The 8,173-nt window shown below is 45.5% G+C and overlaps 1 long non-coding RNA gene across 1 annotated transcript; it reads right to left on the bottom strand.

Moving 5' to 3' along the window:
- Positions 1–2,465: 2,465 nt before the first annotated feature.
- LOC142465515 (uncharacterized) lies at positions 2,466–7,948 on the bottom strand. The gene is made up of 3 exons (XR_012787903.1): positions 7,769–7,948; positions 4,809–4,960; positions 2,466–4,395 (listed from the first exon to the last, which is right to left on the bottom strand). It is a non-coding gene; the product is annotated as an uncharacterized LOC142465515 (long non-coding RNA).
- Between the last annotated feature and the right edge of the window lie 225 nt (positions 7,949–8,173).

An 8,173-nucleotide genomic window follows, 5' to 3' on the forward strand; every position in this document is an offset into this window, starting at 1 on the left:
CGGTGTGTCACGGTATAGTAGTGCCAGTGTGTCACAGTACAGTAGTGCCAGTGTGTCACAGTACAGTAGTGCCAGTGTGTCACAGTACAGTAGTGCCAGTGTGTCACAGTACAGTAGTGCCAGTGTGTCACGGTACAGTAGTGCCGGTTTGTCACGGTATAGTAGTGCCAGTGTGTCACGGTATAGTAGTGCCAGTGTGTCACGGTATAGTAGTGCCAGTGTGTCACAGTACAGTAGTGCCAGTGTGTCACGGTATAGTAGTGCCAGTGTGTCACAGTACAGTAGTGCCAGTGTGTCACGGTATAGTAGTGCCAGTGTGTCACGGTGTAGTAGTGCCAGTGTGTCACAGTACAGTAGTGCCGGTTTGTCACGGTATAGTAGTGCCAGTGTGTCACGGTATAGTAGTGCCAGTGTCACGGTATAGTAGTGCCAGTGTCACGGTATAGTAGTGCCAGTGTCATGGTATAGTAGTGCCGGTGTGTCACGGTATAGTAGTGCCAGTGTGTCACAGTATAGTAGTGCCAGTGTGTCACGGTATAGTAGTGCCAGTGTCACGGTATAGTAGTGCCAGTGTCACGGTATAGTAGTGCCGGTGTGTCACGGTATAGTAGTGCCAGTGTGTCACGGTATAGTAGTGCCAGTGTGTCACAGTACAGTAGTGAAAAAAGGGGGAGGGGGAGTGGTGATTGGACAGGGCGCTTCCCAAGTGATAATAATGATAAATGGTGTTTGTAAGTGAAACACACAAAAAACACAAATACACCCTACACCAAACTGTGAATAGGTAATATAAAATGTGTATAACGCAGCTCAACTTCCTCTGATGGGACAGTTCCAAATCCCAGGTACAGGTAATTTCTTTGCTTGGAGATGAGGAGGAGCGCAGAAGAAATATCGTGATATATGTAAAAGAAATAAAACATATATAGTGCAGACTGTAATCACTGCTAATGCTCTCAATAATCTTTAGGAATAGAACTCACAAAAATGGCCGTGTAATATCGCATGTCAGAGATCCTTCTCTCTCTGACTGGAGCCCTTTGGTCGAAATACCAGGGTAGCCCTCAATAGGTAGGTATGATATGGAAATAAAAAAATAAAAGAGACCACAATAGTGCATACTATTCGAACTGGATATAATGCAAAATCATCACAAGTATAATGAACTCACATTTTCCCAAATAAAATCGGGTGGGGGAGAGAACCGCAGATATAACTGGAGGACAGGTGCAGGCAGCTTCACAGCGTCTCACTCGCTCCTTGCTGTGTACTTCCGCGTGCGTCACTGCCGTCGCGTCACTTCCTGCTAACGCGTCACAGCTAAGGGTGGAAGTTCCAACTGTGTCTGGTATCAGCTCCAAACTTGCCAGTCCTTCCAATCTCAGGTTCTCTGCTGCAACTCTACGCGTTTCGCTAATTGCTTCGTCAGGAGTTGTCTACTATCCCGTGACGCGGGAAAATGTGAGTTCATTATACTTGTGATGATTTTGCATTATATCCAGTTCGAATAGTATGCACTATTGTGGTCTCTTTTATTTTTTTATTTCCATATCATACCTACCTATTGAGGGCTACCCTGGTATTTCGACCAAAGGGCTCCAGTCAGAGAGAGAAGGATCTCTGACATGCGATATTACACAGCGATTTTTGTGAGTTCTATTCCTAAAGATTATTGAGAGCATTAGCAGTGATTACAGTCTGCACTATATATGTTTTATTTCTTTTACATATATCACCATTTTTCTTCTGCGCTCCTCATCTTCAAGCAAAGACAGTACAGTAGTGCCAGTGTGTTACGGTATAGTAGTGCCAGTGTGTCACGGTATAGTAGTGCCAGTGTGTTACGGTATAGTAGTGCCGGTGTGTCACGGTATAGTAGTGCCAGTGTGTCACGGTATAGTAGTGCCAGTGTGTCACGGTACAGTAGTGCCAGTGTGTTATGGTATAGTAGTGCCGGTGTGTCACGGTATAGTAGTGCCGGTGTGTCACGGTATAGTAGTGCCAGTGTGTTACGGTATAGTAGTGCCGGTGTGTCACGGTATAGTAGTGCCGGTGTGTCACGGTATAGTAGTGCCAGTGTGTTACGGTACAGTAGTGCCAGTGTGTCACGGTATAGTAGTGCCAGTGTGTCACAGTATAGTAGTGCCAGTGTGTCACGGTACAGTAGTGCCAGTGTCACGGTATAGTAGTGCCGGTACTTGTATATTCTATTTATCACTATACAATGTGAGCAGGAGTAACAGGAGTAACAGGAGTAACAGGGGTAACAGGCACTTTTCAATCTGTTTTTCTATTTAGGTCACAGCTGGTGTTAACCTGTTTTACGTCAATTTACATCAGCGCTATGAACACTAAACCACGACACAATAAATACAGACTTTAAAAGCGATTGTTGAGTTTCATTGTGTTTATTGCCATTTTGCAAATGATTTACTTGATGCAAAATGCACAAGAACGACCAGATTCACAAAACGGTGCAAAGTGTTCGCACAACGTCACTCCCATTCAGATTGATTGAGGCTCAGCACTGTTATGTGGATTTGAGTTTTCTCTCATTTCATGGTTTCTGTACAAACTACTGTCACAATGACAGCATTCCTAGTTAATGTCAGTCACTGTGATATTAGATAGGAAAGTAAAACACAAATACATTTGACCCTTGTCACGGTAACTTGTGACAGGGTATAATAATACACACCAAAATATATCTCTGGGTTGAATTGAACACGACTTAGATATAATAAATACAGTTTATTCCTTAAAGAAGGTGAACACACAAGATATACAAATAACAGGCAAAATATACACTTACTTAGGGTTGGAATGATGAAGTAATCAGGTTACACGATTAGCAATTCATGCAGCAATCACGAAAATACACAAAGACACGAAGAACACAGAGTATAGGATGGACATTGTTTATATGTAATTCCAATTCTATACTTTATCATTGAGTGCAGGCCATTGGAGAACAATTACCTGCACCCAATCTCTCCTTGCCACCTCACCTGAGGGGCACCTTAATACCTGCCCACTGGGTGGGTAATATTCTAAACAGGGGGCTCATTTCCTCAGCCCCCCTCCCACAAGACTGGCGTCTTCAAGTCTGGCTTTGCCAGGATACCCTTTGTCCAAGGTGTGAAGTACAACACTTAATATCAAGTACCCATGTCCTGCATTCCTTTGTGTTTGCATACACAAGCAGGGTGGAGGAGTCTTTGAACAGGAGTTTATGATCGACCATTTGTCTCCCATCCTGAGCATTACCATACCATATGGGCTCTGAGTTTTTATACCAGACCCAAAATACAATTCCTACTTTAATACCTTCACATATTAAAATAATCTGTTCTGCTAGGCCCAGTGGGCTGACACTTGCCAGTCCCTCATGCCGGAGATGACTCTCCATGGTGGCCAAGTTTCCGCTCTCTGTGACCCCCAGAACCGGAGATACACAAATACAGTTAAAATTCTTATTACTTTAATGCAGGATTCTCCGCTTTAAAAATGAATCTCTGCTTTTCACTCTTTCCCATTGAAATCAACGGGCTCCGCCGCTATAGGCTTTCTATGGAGTAACTCCGCCGTTGAAGTCAATGGGCTTCGCCGCTATAGGCTTTCAATGGGGCAACTCCGCCATTGAAGTCTATAGGGCTCCTCCGCCATAGTCTTTCAAGGGAGTAACGCCGCCATTGAAGTCTATGGGGAAAATCACAGTTCTTTACATTTGCCCATACACCGTCTGGTTGTTCGTAGAGGGCTGGAAATGGCCATGCAGTCTTGCCAGAGCAGTGACTACATGCAACCCAAATCCCAGCCCTCTGGTCCTCACAGAACCAAAGATATGGACTTACACATTTTACCGTTTTGGACTTAGCCGTTTTAACGCCACGCGGCTTTTCCCCCATTGGAATCAATGGCCGGCACCGCCATAGGAAATGCATGGGCACGCGCCGCCATTAGAGTCAATGGCGCAACCCGCCTGCTGAGCTCTAACCTTTAGGGGGGTCCCTCATTCTCGGACCCGGTGGTGGTCGTGTGTGGGGGTTCCTAGACGCTAGGGGCAAAAATAATTTTATTCCTGGGTGCCCTAGAACCTAAGGTTCCCACACCAATTGTGGTTGAACTTGAACTCAGTGATTAAAGCTCTTTTTAAAGACATTGTATCCGCTTTTGCGGTCTGTGATTTGGATGGCTGCCAACCCGTTCCTGGAGGTCGGCGTCGAGGAATCCCCATGAAGTCAATGACCCCATTGACTTACAATGGGAAACTGCCGCTCCTCCTCTCGGACGCCACCTCCTGGTCTTCACTGGAAACAGGCCCAAAACCGCCAGATCCGCCATTGGAATGCATGGAGCTGCAATGGCGACCTATGGGAGGCTGCAAAATGGAGCCTGAAAAGGCGGGAAAAGGGAACAACGGGCTATAAACACTGAATTAACATTAACCCCTCCCTCCCGCATCAACCCCAGTGTATGTGTTGGTGCAAACACTGGGATGAGAACAATACACATATACAGTGACATATACGTTTGGATTCTGAAGCAGGGTAAAAACACATTACTGGACCGCAGTCCAGTTAACCCCTTGCTTCCCAAGTGAGAGCAGGGGGTGGCCAACTGGGATGTAACCCCTTTAATACCGGGCCAAACCCCCTCTCCCATGACAACCCTCATAACTATCTTGTGGGGGTCTACTTTTTACAGAGGAAAACATATATCGGCTGTTTTAAAAAGAATGGCTCTTAACTTCCCACAAAGGCATAATATTCCTGGCAGTGAAACGTACAAAGTAGAAAGGAACATACCGTAGACCTGTCTGTCTGAATTATTTTTTCTTTTCTCCAGCAGCCTGAGCCAGGGACACGAGTGGGAGGGATGTTCAACAGCAATCAATTTTGGTCCAGACGCCTAATTCCAAATGGTGCTATCAGAAATAGGTGACAATCTATGCTGATAACTGTAAGTGCAGAACACGGACAATGAAGTGATTACTGATACAATCAGGGAGGAAATATAAAACGGTTTGGATAAAATAGAAAATGGATTTTGATAGTAATATTTAGCTATTTCACATATTTCCTCTTTTGAAGTGAAAGTTCTGGAGTCCCACACAGGAAAGTCTGGGATCGAACACAGGAAAGTGCAGAAAATTTGCCTGGAAGAAATTGACTCCTTTTGAACCAATGTGTAAGGTCTCATCATGAATCACATGGAAAATAATGACCATTACAGACCTGCTAACCATACTTGTCTTGTGAAGTGTGAGGTTCTTCCAAGGTTGTGATGGCTTTGAATGAACCAGCAATGGAATTTTTCAAAGATTAGTGCAATGGCGTCCAACTCCGGGCCTCAAGAACCCCCTCCCAACAGGTCAGGTTTTCAGGATATCCCAGCTTCGGCACAGGGGGCTCAACCAGAGGCTCGAAGTCTGAACCTCTCATTGAGCCACCTGTGCTGAAACTGGGAGATATGGAGCCACCTGTGCTGATGCAGGGATATCCTGAAAACCTGACCTGTTGGGAGAGGGGAGGTGCTTGAGGACCAGAGTTGAGCACCCCATGGCTATTGTATACAGAGCATGTAACACCGTACAGGTCTTTCCTCTCTGTGTACCCCAGTACGTGATGTAAGCATGCAGAAGATACAGTACCAGTGAGTGCGGCCTCGTTAGCACGGCACCTCCAAATGACTGAAAATGCTTATTTCCAGCGCTGACCATGTTAGAATTCCGCGACAGAAAGTTTATTTCACATTTTCGTAATGTGCAGAATTCTGAATCTTCCTTTTTCAAGGAGGCGTTTTAGGCGGAAAGTTGGACCAAGAAAACCTTTTCCACCACATTCAAGGATACAGTCATTATCCAACCCCAAATATTGTGCGCATCCAACCCCTATATATTGTGCGCATCCAACCCCTATATATTGTGCGCATCCAACCCCTATATATATTGTGCGCATCCAACCCCTATATCTATTGTGCGCATCCAACCCCTATATCTATTGTGCGCATCCAACCCCTATATATATTGTGCGCATCCAACCTCTATATATTGTGCGCATCCAACCCCTATATATATTGTGCGCATCCAACCCCTATATATATTGTGCGCATCCAACCCCTATATATATTGTGCGCATCCAACCCCTATATATATTGTGCGCATCCAACCAATATTTATGTTGTGCGCATCCAACCCTTATATATTGTGCGCATCCAACCCCTATATATATTGTGCGCATCCAACCCTTATATATTGTGCGCATCCAACCCCTATATATATTGTGCGCATCCAACCCTTATATATTGTGCGCATCCAACCCCTATATATATTGTGCGCATCCAACCCTTATATATTGTGCGCATCCAACCCCTATATATATTGTGCGCATCCAACCCTTATATATTGTGCGCATCCAACCCCTATTTATATTGTGCGCATCCAACCCTATATATATTGTGCGCATTCAACCCATATATATTGTGCGCATCCACCCCTTATATATATATTGTGCGCATGTCTGTGACAGCAGTAACATCTAACTCTCTCCCACGTGCAGAGCAGGGGCTTGATGGCCTTTTTGACACGGAGGATAATTGTGCAAAATGTCGTGATATTGGTGTTTTCACTCAACTGCCATAAAGATATAGGGAAATATTTACTAAGCAATGCTCTGCGATCAGGCACCTTATGGTCCAAATAAAGTGAGTGAACCTGAAGGTGTTTCACGGCATAGCACTGCTTAGTATATCTGGACCGCACCAAATACCTGTCCCCGTAGTGTACAAACTGTATATAGTTCTGTTTAATTCAACGGAACCCTCTCTGGCAACACAGGGGTTAATAAGTCTGCATGATAGCTCCTGAGCTGATGATGAGATCATTATCCTGATGCTTAGGGTGAGATTCGTGTCATTGAGTCGTGACATCCTCCCAGGTGCGAGGTTTGCCTTGTTCCACGTCAGTCACAACTTGTTCACTTCTCACTTGTCTGCAGCACAGACAACATCTAGAAAACTATTTCTATTAATGGGAAACGGGAACAGAAACAGTGTCAGGAACGTCTCTGCTTATCGGGCTCCTGCTGGGGTTTCGGATGTAGGGTTTGCAACGTAAGTGATAAACAATGCAATAAATTGCTAATTGTAGGAACTTCATGTAGTCTCATATGGGCATATAATGCTCTCTGGTGTGACTGCCAAATGTAATAAATATTTGATACGTTTAGTGCAAGGTTCTTAGGCAGACGACGAGGTTAATAACAGGTTAATACCAGTGTAGCATTCATTAACCCCTGTGCTGCTAGGGAGCCGTGTGACGCAGCCCCTGTAACTGCAAGTGATGCGAGAAGAATGATGGTGCACACAGCATTAGAATATGTACATCTTCTAACCGGCCGCCATATTGCTCCCAGTAACCCCCCACCCCTCTCCCCCATCCCCACCCCCCCTCATCCCCCATCCCCACCCCCCCTCATCCCCACCCCCCCTCCCCACCAAAACCCCAACCCACCCCCCCTCCCCCATCCCCACCCCCCCTCCCCCATCCCCACCAAAACCCCAACCCACCCCCCCTCCCCCATCCCCACCAAAACCCCAACCCCCCCCCCCTCCCCCACCCCCACCCCCCCAAGCAATGAGCAATGACGGAAAACACTTTGTTATACTAAACAAAGTGACACCTTTTACAAGTCATGTACAGTATAAAAATTGTGCTACACGGGGGGAAAAAAAAGATCATTCCAGTTCCCAGATAAAATATGCTGACCTTTGCAGTGGTTACATCTCTTTGATAAATATGGTGCTCATGATCCATGACCTTGATACTTTGATGCATAATCATTCGCTTCTTTTTCCCCGGACTTGCGTTGTTCTCTGCACTTTAATGCATATCCCTCTCAGCCCGCTCACTGCCCGGGGGTGGCACTGAGACGCTGCCAGTAAGAGAGGACGTGACCGACATATCCCCAGATATTATGTGTGTGCAACATGTTCTATATGCTCATGGACTCCGCTTAACCCCTTGGGTGCCAGATGGTCCAGTAGTGCAATACTCCTCTTTTGACAGTCAAAGGGTTAAAATGCATCAGTGTTTCTTTGATTCTTTCTTGTGCAATGTCCCGCACAGAATAGAAGTAAGGGAGAAGTCATACCGATTAACTAACGGGTAAAA

The sequence above is a fragment of the Ascaphus truei genome, chromosome 14 (assembly GCF_040206685.1).
Source record: "Ascaphus truei isolate aAscTru1 chromosome 14, aAscTru1.hap1, whole genome shotgun sequence".
NCBI classification, from domain to species: Eukaryota; Metazoa; Chordata; class Amphibia; order Anura; family Ascaphidae; genus Ascaphus; species Ascaphus truei.